The sequence below is a fragment of the Lissotriton helveticus genome, chromosome 5_1 (genome assembly GCF_964261635.1).
Source record: "Lissotriton helveticus chromosome 5_1, aLisHel1.1, whole genome shotgun sequence".
Classification (NCBI taxonomy): Eukaryota; Metazoa; Chordata; class Amphibia; order Caudata; family Salamandridae; genus Lissotriton; species Lissotriton helveticus.
Genome location: NC_136065.1, coordinates 39,398,419 through 39,414,468, shown reverse-complemented (window position 1 = coordinate 39,414,468; position 16,050 = coordinate 39,398,419). Strand labels below are relative to the sequence as shown.

General features: G+C 40.9%; 1 protein-coding gene across 1 annotated transcript in view; it reads left to right on the top strand.

Annotated features, from left to right (window-relative positions):
* Positions 1-16,050, top strand: part of LOC144752371 (butyrophilin subfamily 3 member A3-like) — a 400,845-nt gene that overhangs the window by 194,881 nt on the left and 189,914 nt on the right. The window lies entirely within an intron of this gene.

Sequence of the window (16,050 nt, the reverse complement as noted above, 5' to 3'; positions counted from 1 at the left end):
TACAACTTCATCCATAGGACTGTAAACATGAGCAGTGTTTGAACCCATCATGAGAAACAAGTAGAATCCACCCTCTTCTTAGGTACAAGGAATGAGTTTGTCTGGCCAAGAACAGCCTAAGAGGTAAATGTTGCTGCTCCAGAAACCCTTTACATCTTGGAAAACTATTTTTATTTACCTACAGTCATCCTGTAGTGATAGTTAGTAGGTCCACCAGGAGCTGCCCAGTGCCTTAAAGTTGTTAAAATATGTGTCAAGAATACTATGACAATTCTCGTTCAGACTTTTCAATTTCCATCATTTTGTCCTTTGAGACTCTAGGAATTCAATTTTGAGCATTTTCCAACCTTTGCTATTTCTTTTTATAGAATGTGTGATGTTATAGAGCTGTTTAAAATAGTAGAAAGGCCTGCACCTTGTGTACCCGCTATCCAGGAATGTTAATGAATGTTAACTAAATACTATCTCTATGATAAATGATTTGGCACAATTCCTGCCATTCTTGTCTTGTCCTATTCTTGCTTTTTGCTTTAATATCTGAAAATCCTGTAATTGCTTACAAAATAAAAAGTAGAAAAAGATAAAAATTGGAAATTGTATACATTAAAATTTCAGATAACGGATCATACATAGAGACAACGTTCCAGACATAGTTATATAGGCAAAAGCTTTGCCGGTTTTTAGCCCGAACCTCAATTAGAGGCTATAGTGGGGGGAAATACCTTACAGCTGGTCACTGTTTATGATTCATTCTCGTACATGCTTCTTAGTCGTGACAGGAAATAGCTAACTTACTATTTTATAACTAAATCATAAGCATGTTGGGTGAATCAGCCGAGAATCTCAGGCACAATTTACTATTTACTGCTTAAGCAAAGATAGTATAAATCTCAATGTTAGGTGGACCAACCTAGAATTTCATGTACAATGTTGCTATTTACAACTTAAGGAAAGATAATATAACATCTCAAAAAAGCATAAGGCAGACAATAATGACACAATAAAAATGTTAGATTTTTTCTTGCTGTTGTCGCTAACTATGAAATGCATCTTTGTATTTATTTTTATAGTCTGTTTTAGTACCATTTATTTTTTATGTTCTAAATAAGTAGTTTATAATACATCTTTTTAAATACATTTCCTATATCTTAGTGGGTTTGCATGTTATATTCATAAATGATACAGGTGTTAGAGTTCCACTGTGCCCCTTAACTCATCTTGTGGGATTTATTATTCCCAGAGAGTACTTATTATGAAGAATTGCTCGGTGTTTTATATATAAATAGCGGTCCAGAGGGAGTTCTACTTCATACTGGCACTTTGAAATCTAGCACCGGGTGGTGAGAAATGAGACCCCTGTGACTCTATGGGAGAGGAGATACCATGGAGAATTCTATCTCCCCAGAGAATGAATCACATTTGGAATGATTTGGTATTCAGCCACCTCTAGGATAGATGTTATAATTAGAAACCCTAATCTGGCTTCTTCCTTTGGGTATTGGATAATGCTACTGTGTTTATTAGCTAACTTGATTCCAAGTATCTCAAGGCTTACATTTCAATCCAAATTTAAGTATATCATTCATTTTCAGTTCAAGTCAGCGTAATAGCATTTTAGGATCATATTACAGGGCCTTTATGCCAAATATAATCCCAATAAATTAAGTGATACATAAAGAGTGTAACAAGTATTTAATTATTTGGATGTCCAAAGCGAAAGGATACTAACTTACATTGGGCATTGATGGCATTTTCGCTAGTGTTGGAAAGTGGATTATTAGTAGTGGTAAATATATATCTACTACTGGCAATAAGGCCACTAACACAGACTAGGGCTCAGAATTGGTCTCATGACATTATTCCCATGCTCAACCCTGGGCAGCTTGGCTGCGATCATGCAGGCTTAATTTCAGAAATATGTTGGTAAAGCATTCAAAAACATCAATTCAGTAAATGATTAAGACACAAAAGACAATAAAAATCCAACTCCAATTTATGAAAATATGAAGAAAATTATCTTTGAAATGGCAGCAAAGGAAAAAAAATCCAAAGTAAGAATCTGTAGATATGAATTTTTAAAGATTTAGCACTATATAGTACATAGAAACCTATTGCACTTATTAGTACATCTACTCTCCGCTAGCCTGGCACAAAGCAAAAGTTTCAGGCCGACAGCGATGGAGCTCTGCGCAGCTTCCTCTTGCGGCAGACCTCAGTCACAGTTTTTACCTTCTGACTTATAAGCTTTCCTGGAGCTTTTACTCTCTGGGTCCTTCGATGCTGTCTACCAGTCCATTCTTGACTTTAGTCGAGCTCCCGCTCAAACTATGATAGTCGGACCTCCAGAGCTTTTCAGTAGGACAAACCAAGGATCCAGGCCAACTCGCAGTTGAAGGTGGGCACCTTAACTCACGCGGTTGGTGACGTTCAAGTCTTTTACCTTTGGACTTAAAACTTTTACATAGCTATTTCTGCTTTTGTCCCTCGATGCTCTTCACTAGACTGGGTTTGGTCAGGATTTTCCGGCCTGCATTCCAGGGAGTTTCTGGTCAAACTCTGGAAGTCGGACCTTCATTGCTTTTCAGTGGGATGAACCAGCATGGCAGGCCAGCTCGTGGCTGAAGGTTGCTGGCTTGTCTGGTTAAGTCGAGTCGGTCCACTTATGGAGCTTTTTCCAAAGTTGCTCCAAACTTCTGTAAACTTCTTGGACTTTTTCCTGAAGTTAATTTTGGGGTTCCAAAGTGTCTAAAACACAATCCAAGGGTCTGGAATCCTCATGATGGTCCTTGAAAATTTGGAACTTCAGTTCCCGCAATCTACTTGGGATTCTTGGTGGTGATGATGCAGGTGAACTCTGTTAACCTGCAGCTTGTAGGGACAGCACTCTTTATTCCTCTTGAAGCAAGTTAGTCCCCCAGGGCTGTAGTTACAAATTGTGCACCAGAGGCAGTCAGTCAGAGTGTAGGGCCTGGTTTGTCCAAATAAAACTTCCAACATGTACCCTTCTTCTTCTCTTGTTTCAAGCAGCAGCTCTGAGAAGCTCTGCCCCTCTCAGATATTTATTCAGTGTTCAATCAGGAGGGCACTGCTGTGCAATGCGGTGCAGAGCAACATCCCAGAGCATGACCCTTTCCTCCTTACTGTGCCACAATGGTGTAGGAAAGTAGGATCTGCTTCTTTTGGCCACCCCACTTTTTGCTTGATGTTATACTGTTTTTGACTAGTGTGCCTGGGATCCTGCTACTCAGGACCCTACACTAACTGCTTTCTCCCTAAAATGTTATGCCATGTACTTAGGTACACTCCAAATTGTATGCTGGGGTACCCTTGTCAGAACCCTAGTATATGGTACACATGTACCCAGGGCATAGGTACCCCAGAGGCATCCCATGGGCTGAAGCATGTATTATGCCACTCTTGGAGGCCATATTAAACAGAACTGCAGTGTGTTTAAGCTCTTGTTGTATTGCGTTTAGGATCCGAGTGAATTTGCCAATATATAGGTACAATTCACATTGCCCTAATATAGGCATACAAATCATTCCCTTATTTAGACATAGCGAATGCAGACCAAATACAGGCATAGCTACTTCCACCCGTATCAAAACGTCACAACGATTTCTTGGAAAATCGGCTTAAGCAGTCAGGGAACTTCCCTTGCCTGAATTTTGATTTGTCCAAGAACTAATGTACTTTACAAAGAACTACTGTTCCCTTGGGGTTCTTTCCTGGTGTTATTATGTCCGACTTTACGTCAAACTAGACCCCTTCAAGGTATAAATATGCCTTCACTTGCTCTAGCAAGACACGGTGGTTCGGAGCAGTTCGACTAGCTACTTGCACGACGCAGCTCGCTACAGCAAGTGCCGAAGGAAGTCGACCCTCCAGCTGACACACTGATCGAAAGGCTGCATTTCTCTCAGCGAGAATCCAGATCCAGTGTTTTCCAAGCTCCCTTTGTGGGGTGTTGGGAAATCGAGTCCCGAGACTGAGATACCAGACCTTCTTCATTCTAAAATAAGGTATAGAGTTGATTAGAACCTAGAGAAACCTTGGATAGATTCTTGACAAAGAAAACTAAACCTAGGCTACACCACACTTACTCCTTCCTACGTACTAGGCTTAGGTTAGGTACATTAGGCTAGGCGTATTTTAGAAGCACCAGTTGAGTACTTTTAGTCCTTGTTATTTATGTATGTATTTAACCTTTTCAGCGCGACCGCGTTTCCCCCTCCGGTGCTGGGCCGTAAAAAAAACGGGCGTGGTCATGACGGAACGGTTCCGTCATGAGCACAGCTCAACCGTAGCTCATGACGGAAACGTTCCGTCATGAGCATGGAAGGGGTTAAATATGGTTTAGAAACCATACAATGCTCTTACAGTATTGTTTTATAATATTGTTCTTGCTGTACGCATTATACTTTGCAGTCTGCATTACGATTGTAGCAGTTCACTTTACTTGCATGAGAAAGAAGACTGTTCAATAAAACCTTTTATTGAAAACGCCTGTCTCTCTATTTCTCTGCACCTCTGTAGAAATGAAGCATGCACGAGTGACTGAGTGAAATACTTATCTATTGTTTCCGCGAATCTAGAAATACTTTTCTTATTCTTGGGAAACAAGGTTGTCATGTTAATGCAGTTGTCAGTAACTAATCCCTTCTTGTGAATTTGAGAAAGTTTCTAGTGACCTCTCAGCTAGCTGGCATTCACTATTAAGTTTAATATATTCAATAGAGACCTAGTTGATCTCAGTCCTACGTCTAATCTATAGGATATATTATTCCAATGCGCAGAGCCTATAGGGAATATAGGAACTACACTACATGGTGCCCGACGTTTGGTAAGGCACTAATTTAACCCTAGATACTAAAGTAACTCAGTCATGCTTTTCTCAAAGACCCCTTTTTTCCCGTAAAAATACTCCAATAGACGTCTGGAATGGGTAAAAGGATAAAATATCCGCCATAACTGACTAGGACGAAAATCCTATGTATTAGTTTTTGGTTTTTTTTCAACGTTGAAGGATTCAGTGTTCCAAAATATTGTGCATCTTATCTTTGTTTCCTTGAACCTTGCTCTGCAACTTTCATTATACAATGACCGGAGACGACAATAACGCAACCGGTGGAGCTGCATCCCTACCCGGATGAGACGTTACAGGGTCCGACAAGATGACTTGGATGCCATAATCATCCCAAAAAATTTAAGGAAAGCCATCACTATAAAACTTATAACAATTGGCCTATCATCAAGAGGTGGTAGGGTAATTTTTGTGATAGAGGCACATGAATATCGGCAGACATAGGTATTCTATTCATGACTTATCTTCCCTGAAGCAAACTCAGTAACACATGTGTTTCACTTCTATAAAGTAGAGTAACATCCAACGGAATACGTTCCTTTCGATGATATTGAAATTCCACTTACTTACCAAGAGCATGCACTCTGGTTTAAAGGCGCCCTACACCATCAAAATCACATTACCAGGCTCGGTTCACTAGGGAGCAACATGGCCGTTACTAGCCAGCTATACACCACATCCTGACATTGAAGAAATGTCAGGTGAATAACTATTAGTTCAACTAAAACAACTAATAAAAATACATAGACAATTAGTTCAATATGTCATGCGTACTCTAACAGTCCAACCTCCTATAAGGATTCCACAACACACTCCTTACCAGGGGATTACAAATAAAATCATACCACAGACTATACAATCAGTCATTGGTAAATTACCTGCAAAAAGGGAACACATTCCATTCTAGATACCTCAAAAAATTACTCAAAACGAGGCAGTATTTCCTGATGCCACCCCTCATGAGAACACACAGAATTTATCAATCTGTTTACAAATGGGGATCGCACCACACCTGGAAGACTGCGACACTTGGGGTACAGTCTTTCTGCAATCTACCCAAAAACACATGGTGTTCCGTCTATGGCGGTAATACCAGACGTCCTGAAACAGATTCAAAATGAATACGGGGCAGAGCCTGCTTTAAATCTAGGTATGAAATTACTGAAAGATTTCAAACAGGTCTCAACAATTATAATAGCTAATATTAAAGGTAAAGCAGCATCTGTGGCGATCCACCAAAAGTTAAGTAAATTTGATGTAACCGAGCAACTTCCAAAACTAGCCAGAATAATTTAAAAATCCTATGAAGAACTAGGTAGAGACAGTTTGGGTGGTAAACCAGCAAAACAGAACACTAAACAGACTTCTAAAGAGAATCATTCTCAATCCCGAGGTAGGTCTCCTCAAAAGGAGCCCTCTGAAAGGAGGTATAACCTCAGGAAGAGGGGTGATTTGAGAAAACCTGATAGATATCAAGATAATGATACACGTTCCTCTCGTACCATTCAGACTTCATCACAGAAATCGGAAAGTAGAGGGCGATCAGAACAAAAGGAAGAACGTGTGAAGTCCAAAGACGTTCCAAAAAATAAGAACACTCAATTCACCAAAAAGAAGGTAGCAGGTCTAAAAATCAGACATGCCGAGGATCTTGAGGACACAACTCAAGAACCGGGAGTAAGCTCAGACAATGTTAGACAGCGCAGCAGAAGTAACCATAGCTCGCTAGATCTTGAAGGATCCTCTGGAGACAGTGGACTTGAATGAGTACATCCAAGTTGAAACTGCTGATAGCAGGGTTAGTTTCCCGCACAAGTTATATGAAATAACACTCCGGATGGAGGGGGACATTACTAGAAAAATAAGAGCCCTCTTTTGGGAGAAGCTCTCTAAGGGTTATGACATTTTTCTAGCTGAAAACTGATATGTTATCTCCGTGCACTCCGTGTTTGTGATTGGTACTCCTATAGTTCGTGTTGGCGCGGGCCTTGTCACGCTGTGTCTGGCAGCGCCTTTATACAATTGAAAGTATGTTGTGATAATATTAACACTAAGGTCGCGCTCCTTATAACATAAAACGTAATGTTTCTTCACAGGTTAAAATTTCTTGATTGATTCAATTAATATTTTATGCTTTTTTCACATTATTTCTTTATTTGACGCTACATTTTCTTTAAATCAGTAATTTCCGACAATTCATTTTAATCATGAACAAGAATAGCGTTTCGTTGTGCCCAATGCATTTCGGGTTATCACATTAACCCTTCATCAGGTAATCTTTAAAAGATTCATCGACTATGTATTTTTAATTTGGAAAGGAAACAAAGAACAACTAGCAAAAAACATAGTGAATTTGAATAATGTGAACCCAAGAATCAAGTTTACGTATTCAATTGAAAAATAATCTATCTCCTTTCTAGATGTACATATCACAATGATGAATCATCAAATACAGACAAAGGTTTTCAAGAAAGCAACAGACCGTAATTCTAGTTTACTTTTCCAAAGCTTTCATCCTGAAGCTTTAAAAAAACATTTGCTAAACTTCACAATTTATTCGCATAAAAAGAATCACCTCTGATGTTAATATTCTCAAAACATCTCTAAAGGAGCAACAGCAACAATATACTGCAAGAGGATACCCAAAAGAAACACTAGATGAATCTTTAAAAAAACTGAGAAGTTAACCAGAGAAAGTTTGCTTAAAACTTTTAGTCATCCAGAAACACAAAAAACTGCATGTGTTTTGAAATATTCTACAGCAGCACAGAAAATCAAAAAAGCCATTAATCGTCATTGGGATCTAATCAGAACTGAACCAGACCTAAAAGAACTGTACAATGAACAAGTTACCTTTGCTTTCCAAAGATCCAAAAACCTCAAAGAAATTCTATCCATCAAAGAAGAAATTAAACCACCGTTCAAAGGTATGATGAAATGTCTAAATTTCATTCATTGCAACAATGTGATACCCGGAAATATCTTGATGCATCCGACAAAAGGCTATAAAGTAGACTTACGATACTCAGGTACATGTGATAGTACCAATGTCATGTACGCTATCAAATACCCGTGCGGCAAGATATATGTCGGTCAGACAGAAAGAAAAATCAAAGTCAGAGTCTCAGAACACAAGAGTAATATCCGCACTATGAACACGAAATCCACTATCGCCATGCATTGGCTTGAAGCTCATCGCCAAATCTCACAGTTAAGATTCACCATACTTGAGATACTGCCACAGCGCTGCGACATGGATCCTGTCAAACAACGATTGAAATCTGAATTCTTGTGGATCAAAAAACTTAATTCCCTACAACCCATAGGGATGAATGATCACATAGAGTTAGCATGCTTCTTATGATACCATATGATAGAAATCGACAGCTCTAATTCAAACTCTTCTTTACCCACCTTAAGCATCATCAGACAATTGCTTGAACTTATCATTTGAACTGATAACTGGCAAATTTGAACTGTCCTTTATGTTTTCACAATTTTCTCATACTGCTGTAGAATACTAATGCAGCTCAGCATCAATATTGATACTAATTGTAGTACTGATGCAGTTTTACTGCTGATGTCTGTTTTATTATTGGTTTCTCATATTTAAACACTTGATCCTTACATTTGTATTAATGTTTTCTATTATTTATATAATTATATTATATGTATAAGCCCCACAGCTAACGCTTATCAAATCACGCAGTTCACATTGAAACATCCAAACGCTAGAATCTTTATTGTTCCTCATTGTTTCTTACCGAGAGATCGTCATCACGTGATCGGAACTTTATCCAATCCGAATGCGATTCTAGTATTTGCCGCATTGCAGCTGATTTTTAATATTACATCTATCGGCCCACAGACGAAATGCATCCTGCAGTATTGCGCTACTCATAAAACTCGTCCAGAATAGCTTTTTGTTTACATCCCTTTAACGTTCTTGAAAATATACCGCAGATAGCACACAGACGGAACTTCGTTCCTATCAGAGCTTGTCTCTCACATACGCTGCACTACAGCAGCCTATCAAAATGCTTGATAGTTCTGACAAAATGAGTACGATAAATGGAACCGCGAAACCCGCACTGGTGAACACGTGACTATGTACGCGGCCTATAAGATTTACTTTTATTGGCTACTCACGGAACTGACATTCTCAGAACTCTGGAAATCGTTCACGCGTCCCGACAAGTAAGTTTGTCCCTTTAGTTTAAAATTGACGGTCATTTTTACCGCCCAAGATCTCACACGGGGATGTTAAGCCCAGAATTATAGTGCAGATCTCGGCTGTTGACTTTAAACTTTAAACGTTGTGACTCACGTTAATTAGTTGTAGAAATTCATTTATCTTTAAACACTGTATGTGATTACAGGAAGACCTCTTTATCATGTAGGTGACACACATTTACACATCGAAGTTAATTCTCTTATGATTCAGAGCAGTTTAAATCAATACACTTGAAGATAAATTTGTTGGATTCCCGGTTTTTCATTATTTTACTGCACAGTACTAAGCATGACATATGATGAACATGTATGTTTACATTAATAATTTATATTGTTATGAACTGAATGCTAAGATCCTGTATGTCTCTTTACAGACCCCTGATGAAGGGTTAATGTGATAACCCAAAATGCATTGGGCACAATGAAACGATATTCTTATTCATGATTCTTCTAGCTGAAGAAGACTGGCCACTTGAATTTGTCAGGGAATGCCCACATGGTGGAAGACATTATTATGCCAGCCTTCTCCAACCATATTCCGATTCATAAAAAATACACATATGCCAGAAAATGGGCAGTCGCCCAGGCACCTTCATTATATAAAAATTCATTTGGGATGGGATCAGGATTCTCATCAACATAAAATCCAGTTAAAAACTCAACCAACTAAACAAAGGCAGTATCCGGTTAAGCAAGAAGCTAAAAAACAGCTATGGGAGATTTTAGATCAACTTGAATACCAAGGGGTGATTGAAACATGCACCTGGTCAATGAACAGTCCTTTGTTTCCTGTATCCAAACCAGACAATACATATCGTCTAGCTTTGGATTACAGACATCTAAACTCTTGTTGCAAAACATTTGCAGTACAGAATGCACAAACTGCAGCACTAATGAATAACATTGCGTGTGAGAAATATAAAACAACATTAGATATTTCTAACGGTTTCTTCTGTCAAAATATTGCACCAGAAAGCAGGTATTTGACCGCGTTCTCAATCTTGGGGAAACAGGGTTTGTTCTGTCGTCTCCCCCAGGGATTCAAGAATAGTCCCGGGTTATTTTCAGCCAGAGTAACTGAGTCACTACAAACGTATGATGATGAAGCATTATCGTATGTCAATGACATCTACTTAAAAGATGATGACTTGGAAAGGCACTTGAACAGGGTGAACACCATAATACTTGGCTTTGCCTCTAAAGGGTACAAATTCAATTTAAAAAATAATGAATTGCCCACCTCAATGTCCTGTTTCTAGGATATGAATTATCAAGTGAAGGCAAAAGCCTGGCAGCAAACTTCCTAGAGAAATGTGCACTGCTCCAACCTCCAAAAACGCTGAAAAACTTACAGTCAATTCTAGGTGTGAAGGCGTGTGGCTCAATGGTTAGAGCGGCAGACCCTTATGCAGAGTTCTGGCCAGGGACCAGGGTTCGATTCCCGCCTCAGCGGGGTCTCGGGCTCAATTTCCTCGGACCTGTTAATTCTCGCCTCTGTGCCTATTCTAATCACGGGCCCCACGCTGCAACTCTGGGCAATAGCTTGCTTAGCCTCCACACCGGCCCCAACAGCGCTAAGGATGCCTGGCTTCACCCTGGGGGTGCCCAGGAGTGGACACTTCACAGGGAAAGCCAGGCGGGGTTCCACAGCGGTATAAGTATCAGCGCCAGGAAGCCGCATAGGCGACACCGCAAAGTGACCGTCTGGTGACACTGCGCTTTATAAGTACCATGACATTTACATTTACATTTAGGTTTCCTAAATTTTTAAAGAACTTACATTCTAAATTACGCAGAAAGGGTTAACCTCTCTATGAATTAATCAAATTGGATTTCAAACAAATCAATTGGACTCAAACACACACAGAAATTTTGCGTTCAGTACAAACAGACATGTTAGCAACCACACATTTACAAACACGAGTAAATATACGCAATTTAGTAATCTGAATCATTCCAGGAAGATGCAGACTCACGTACTCAACCTTTAATGTAGGGTAAAAAGTACCAATTGCTTATAAGTCACACTTGTACACACAAGCAGAAATGAAGTTCACTTCTACACAAACTGCAGTAGCAAAAGAGAGAGCCCTTGCAGAAGGAAAACGCATAATGGTCGTTACTCCTGTACCTGCTTGAGAAGCAGTAGCAAAAGCGAGCTTTCCAAATGCAAAGGCTTTACATCCTAGATGGATACAATGGGTTCATTCTCTTGCTGCAACAGACGTTGAATACGTTTTTGACCCCTACTTGAAAACACAAGAATTTCTACAATATGAACAAGAATGTCCTCTGCCTATTGAGATTCTGCCTCTAGAACAGTACGGTTGTATAATTTATACAGACGGATCAGCACAACCGGAAATTCGGGGTAAACAAGCTTATAGTGCTGCATGTGCGATAGTTAAAGGTCGCTGGCACGATGGTAAACTCCAAACTGTGGTCACAAAAAACACAATCTCTCGGAGATTGTACAGCTCAGAGAGTTGCACTACAGGCTTTCAAGATGGCGCTCGAAAATACAGATTGCGAATTCCACACACTCATAAGTGTGATTCCTATTATTGCGTTCAATCTTATAATGAATACTTGCAGAACTGGATTGAAAACGATTTCAAAGATGTAAAAGGTGGCACAATCAAGCATAAATTGCTTTGGGAACAAGTAGTTCAGTTACGAAAAGAACTATAAAAAGCTCACGTGATCCATGATGGCATTCACGTTGCAGGGTATTCATTGGCTGACGAAGCCGCGAAGGCAGGTGTGCAAATGTTCAAAAACGAAAATAGACAAAATAATGGTAGCTTTCAATGCAACAAGCAAAGGCAGGGGTGCAGCGTTACCTCAAAATTATCCACTCAAATATTCATACATAATTGATGCAAACTCCGTTCCTTTTGCTCTAATTCCTGGAGTGGGGGATAGAGTAATTCCAAACAGGAAACATAGAGTAGCTTTGATACACAAAGCACATTTGGGAGAGGGTCTGATACATCAGGGGAGCTCTAAATCTATACTAGAATTAAAAGAGAAGTACTTGTGGCCAGGGATGAATGGTCACATTCACACATTTGCAATTAATTGCCATGACTGCAACAGAGATCTCATCAGAGAACGCCGCCAGATGCCTGACTACAGTGTAGTCAGCCCTGTACAGACACCATTGTTAGACAGCATTAGACTATCTACACACAGACGTCCCTATGGACAAATGCGGTCCCACAAATATTAAGACGAGATTCATTTGAATGTGGCCCCAGCGCTCGGCTGATGCCCGAACTGTTATAAAAGATTTGCGAGTCCTTATCGGCACATACGCAGTCGGCATGCAACATTCTGACCAGGGTCCTGTGTTCAGCTCAAAAGCTTACAAAGAGGCCATGGCCAATCTGGTTTTTGCATTGCGGTATTCTAGTCCATTCCATCCTGAGGGAAATTCGGTTGTGGAGATAAAAAACGGGACATAAAGCAATCTATAACAGATAGGAGACAGAGCCCAAAGCGACCATCTGCCACTAGAAGTTAAACTAGGTCTGTCTTGCGAGAACGAAGCAGTGGGAAAAAGATACATTGGCACAGAATACACCGCCAACTATAGACGAATAAGGTGCAAGACTACTGAGTCCGAGGAATTATCAACCAGTGCAAAAACAATCATGCACCAGACACCTAGCTCAAACATAAATCCACTAGACGCCTGGGTAGACTTTGCAACGGAACTGGGAGCCAAACATGCTACTGAGCTAAAGACTCAAAAAGGGAACATTCCACGGTTTACACACAGAAAAGTAACAACATTAGAGTTAAAAAACATAAAAGGAGAAATAAAAAAGACCCTCAAACAGCTCCGAAAAGAAGCAAACAACAAAGTCCCTCAAAAGGAGCTCAGCATCTTAAAAGCAAAGCTAACAAAGAAGACCTGGGAAAGGAAAAGGCAACTGAATGAAGATCTCTGGATTGTCCACAATTCCAAATAAAAGAATAGCTCCAGTTTCTGGAAAACAATCCACAATCTCCAACAGCCAGGCCACAAAGGCATTAACTCTAATATACCAGAATCCGACTGCGCTAACTACCTATCAGCTCACTTCAATACAGTTGATCCAAAAGAGGAGAAGTCTAGCGGGGGAGACTGGTTAGATGGCGTGCACCAGAGCCTTAACAAGACCAGCACACTTAACAACGAAGCGATCCAAGTCCAGATAAGGAAATCATCCCTGTCCTACATCCCAACCACGAACGAAGATCCATCAAACACTCTCGATCCAACTGCAGAGAGGAAAATCCACAACTAGAAACAGCAGACAGGATTAGAACACAAATTTCAAAAGGCAAACTTGAGGGGGCCCCCGGCCCCAATGGGATCCCGCCAATATTATATAAACATGATGCTGTCTTTTGGAGTAACATCTTGGCACCAGTCTTTCACGAAATAAGCGAAACAACAACAACACCAACATCCTGGAGAGGGTCGATAATTAGCCTGATTTATAAAAAGGGCGCCAGGAACGACCCAAGCAGCTATCGCCTCATAGCCCTAATCGATACTGAGGCAAAGTATTACGCTGGCCTCATCTAACATCTTGGGCAACTGAAAAGAACATCATCCCAGCAACCCAAACCGGATTCCGCAGCGGCCAGTGTACTACGACAAACATCATGGCGCTAACTCTTTTGGCAGACGTGGCAAAAGCCACCGCCAGCCATATTAGGATGGCGTAAAATGTATGCTTTTCCCTGGCGGCTTTTCCGTGGCGGCTTTTCTGCCGTGGAAAAGCATACGGACCTTCACTTCAGGGGCCCGTTGCCGGCCCCCTGGGTGAAGGGGGGGTGGGGTGCACATGGGGGGTACCTATGGTACCACCCCGCATTTGCGTGAACAAAGCATCAGGCAAAGCATGGTGCCTGCCGCTTTGTGCACGCAAATGCAATGCATGGATTTTTAACATTGCGGTGGGTGCAGCTTGAAGCTGCACCCGCCGCAATGTTAAATATAGAGGATGTGACCGCCACCCTGGCGGTCACATCCTAATCTGAACGGAGGGAACGCCGCAGCCCATGCGGACGTTCCCTCCTCCTCTGGGGTCGCGGACGGACTCAAGTCCGTCCGCGATCCTAATCTACCCCTTACTCCTTCCCGCGTACTAGGCTTAGGTTAGGTACATTGGGGTAAGCGTATTTTAGAAGCACCAGATGAGAATTTTTAGCCCTTGTTATTAATGTATGTATTTATATATGGTTTAAAAACCATACAATGCTCTTACAGTATTATTTTATAATATTGTTCTCGCTGTACCCATTATACTTTGCAGTCTGCATTACGATTGTAGCAGTTCAATTTACTTGCATGAGAAAGAAGACTGTTCAATAAAACCTTTTATTGAAAACGCCCGTCTCTCTATTTCTCTGCACCTCTGTGGAAAAGAAGCATGCACTAGTGACTGAGTGAAATACTTATCTATTGTTTCCGCGACTCTAGAGATACTTTTCCTATTCTTGGGAAACAAAGTTGTCCTGTCTATATTCGATAGAGACCCAGACAACCTCAGTCCTACTCCTAATCTATAGGATATATTATACCAATGTGCAGAGCCTAGTGGGAATATAGGAACTACACTACACTGGTGCTTGCACCACTTACAAAAGATATGGGTACTCTATATTAAGTATGGGCGTATTTTGCGGATCTGCGATCCGCAAATTCGCGCGAAATCAGCAAAAAAATTGGCAAGTTTGCTAAAAATTCACGAGCTCCCGGATTTGCCCAAATGATTGTTTCCCACTGTCCACAGTGGCTAATCAGTGAGTGCTACCTCATTGGGTAAATGCATTGTGCTTTTCCTACACTACAGCTGTGTGAAGTGCCAGAAGAGTTATCTCCAGTGACCATGTGTGTGTTACTATGACATCGCGCTGAAGGGCGAAGGGGGCTCTTGAGTGAGCTGTCCATCATAGTGGGTAAATGGCGGGAAGACGGTGCACACAGCTAGTGTGTGGGCGGGGCCAAACGGGTGGGCTTCTATGCGAGTTCACATGCCTCTTGGGTGTAAAAAAGGTCAGAGACCGATCAGAGCAGCAGATGAGGAGAAAGAAGCTCCTGGACACAGGAACTGCACGGGGATTGCGCTCGTGAAAGTGAAGGGTGCACTTTGTATCAGAAACCGTTGTCGTCCTCAATGGGAGTCTTCAAAGAAATTCCACTGCTGGAAAAGAGAAAAGTGTCCGGTGGAACCCACAGGTGGATTCTTGATAGAAGGAACCTGAAAGCAGAGGGGACAGAGTCTGGGTCACTCAGGAGTGACCAGGGCTCGGTAGATGAATGCCATAAGCATGTTCAGTTTATCTATTGTTTCTGCGACTCTAGAGATACTTTTCTTATTCTGGGAAATAAAGTTGTCCTGTCTATATTCGATAGAGCCTTCTATGCAAGTTCACATGATTCTTGTGTGTAAAAAAGGTCAGAGACCGATCAGAGCAGCAGATGAGGAGAAAGAAGCTCCTGGACACAGGAACTGCACGGGGATTGCGCTCATGAAAGTCAAGGATGCAGAGGCCTCTATCCAGCATCACAGCTAATTTTAGAGGCTGGAGAAGTGGGCGTCCCTCTTTCAGGGAAGCCATTGACTCTAAGCACAGCAAGGACCAGATGAACCGGAATGAACAGGAAGTGTGTAATGAAAGTTACTGATTAGTATTCATGTTTTATAACTTAATTTAATGTGAAAGTGTGTGGAACCGATTCATAGAACTAACTTCAGACAAAATCCTAAACTTACTACTTTTGATATTCACAGAAGTTAGGATTTTGTCTTAAGTTTGTCTTAAGACAGACTTAAGACAGACTTAAAACAAAATCCTAACTTAAGTCTGTCTTAAATCTGTTTTAAGACAAATTTAAGACAAAATCCTAACTTCTGTGAATACCAAAAGTAGTAAGTTTAGGATTTTGTGTT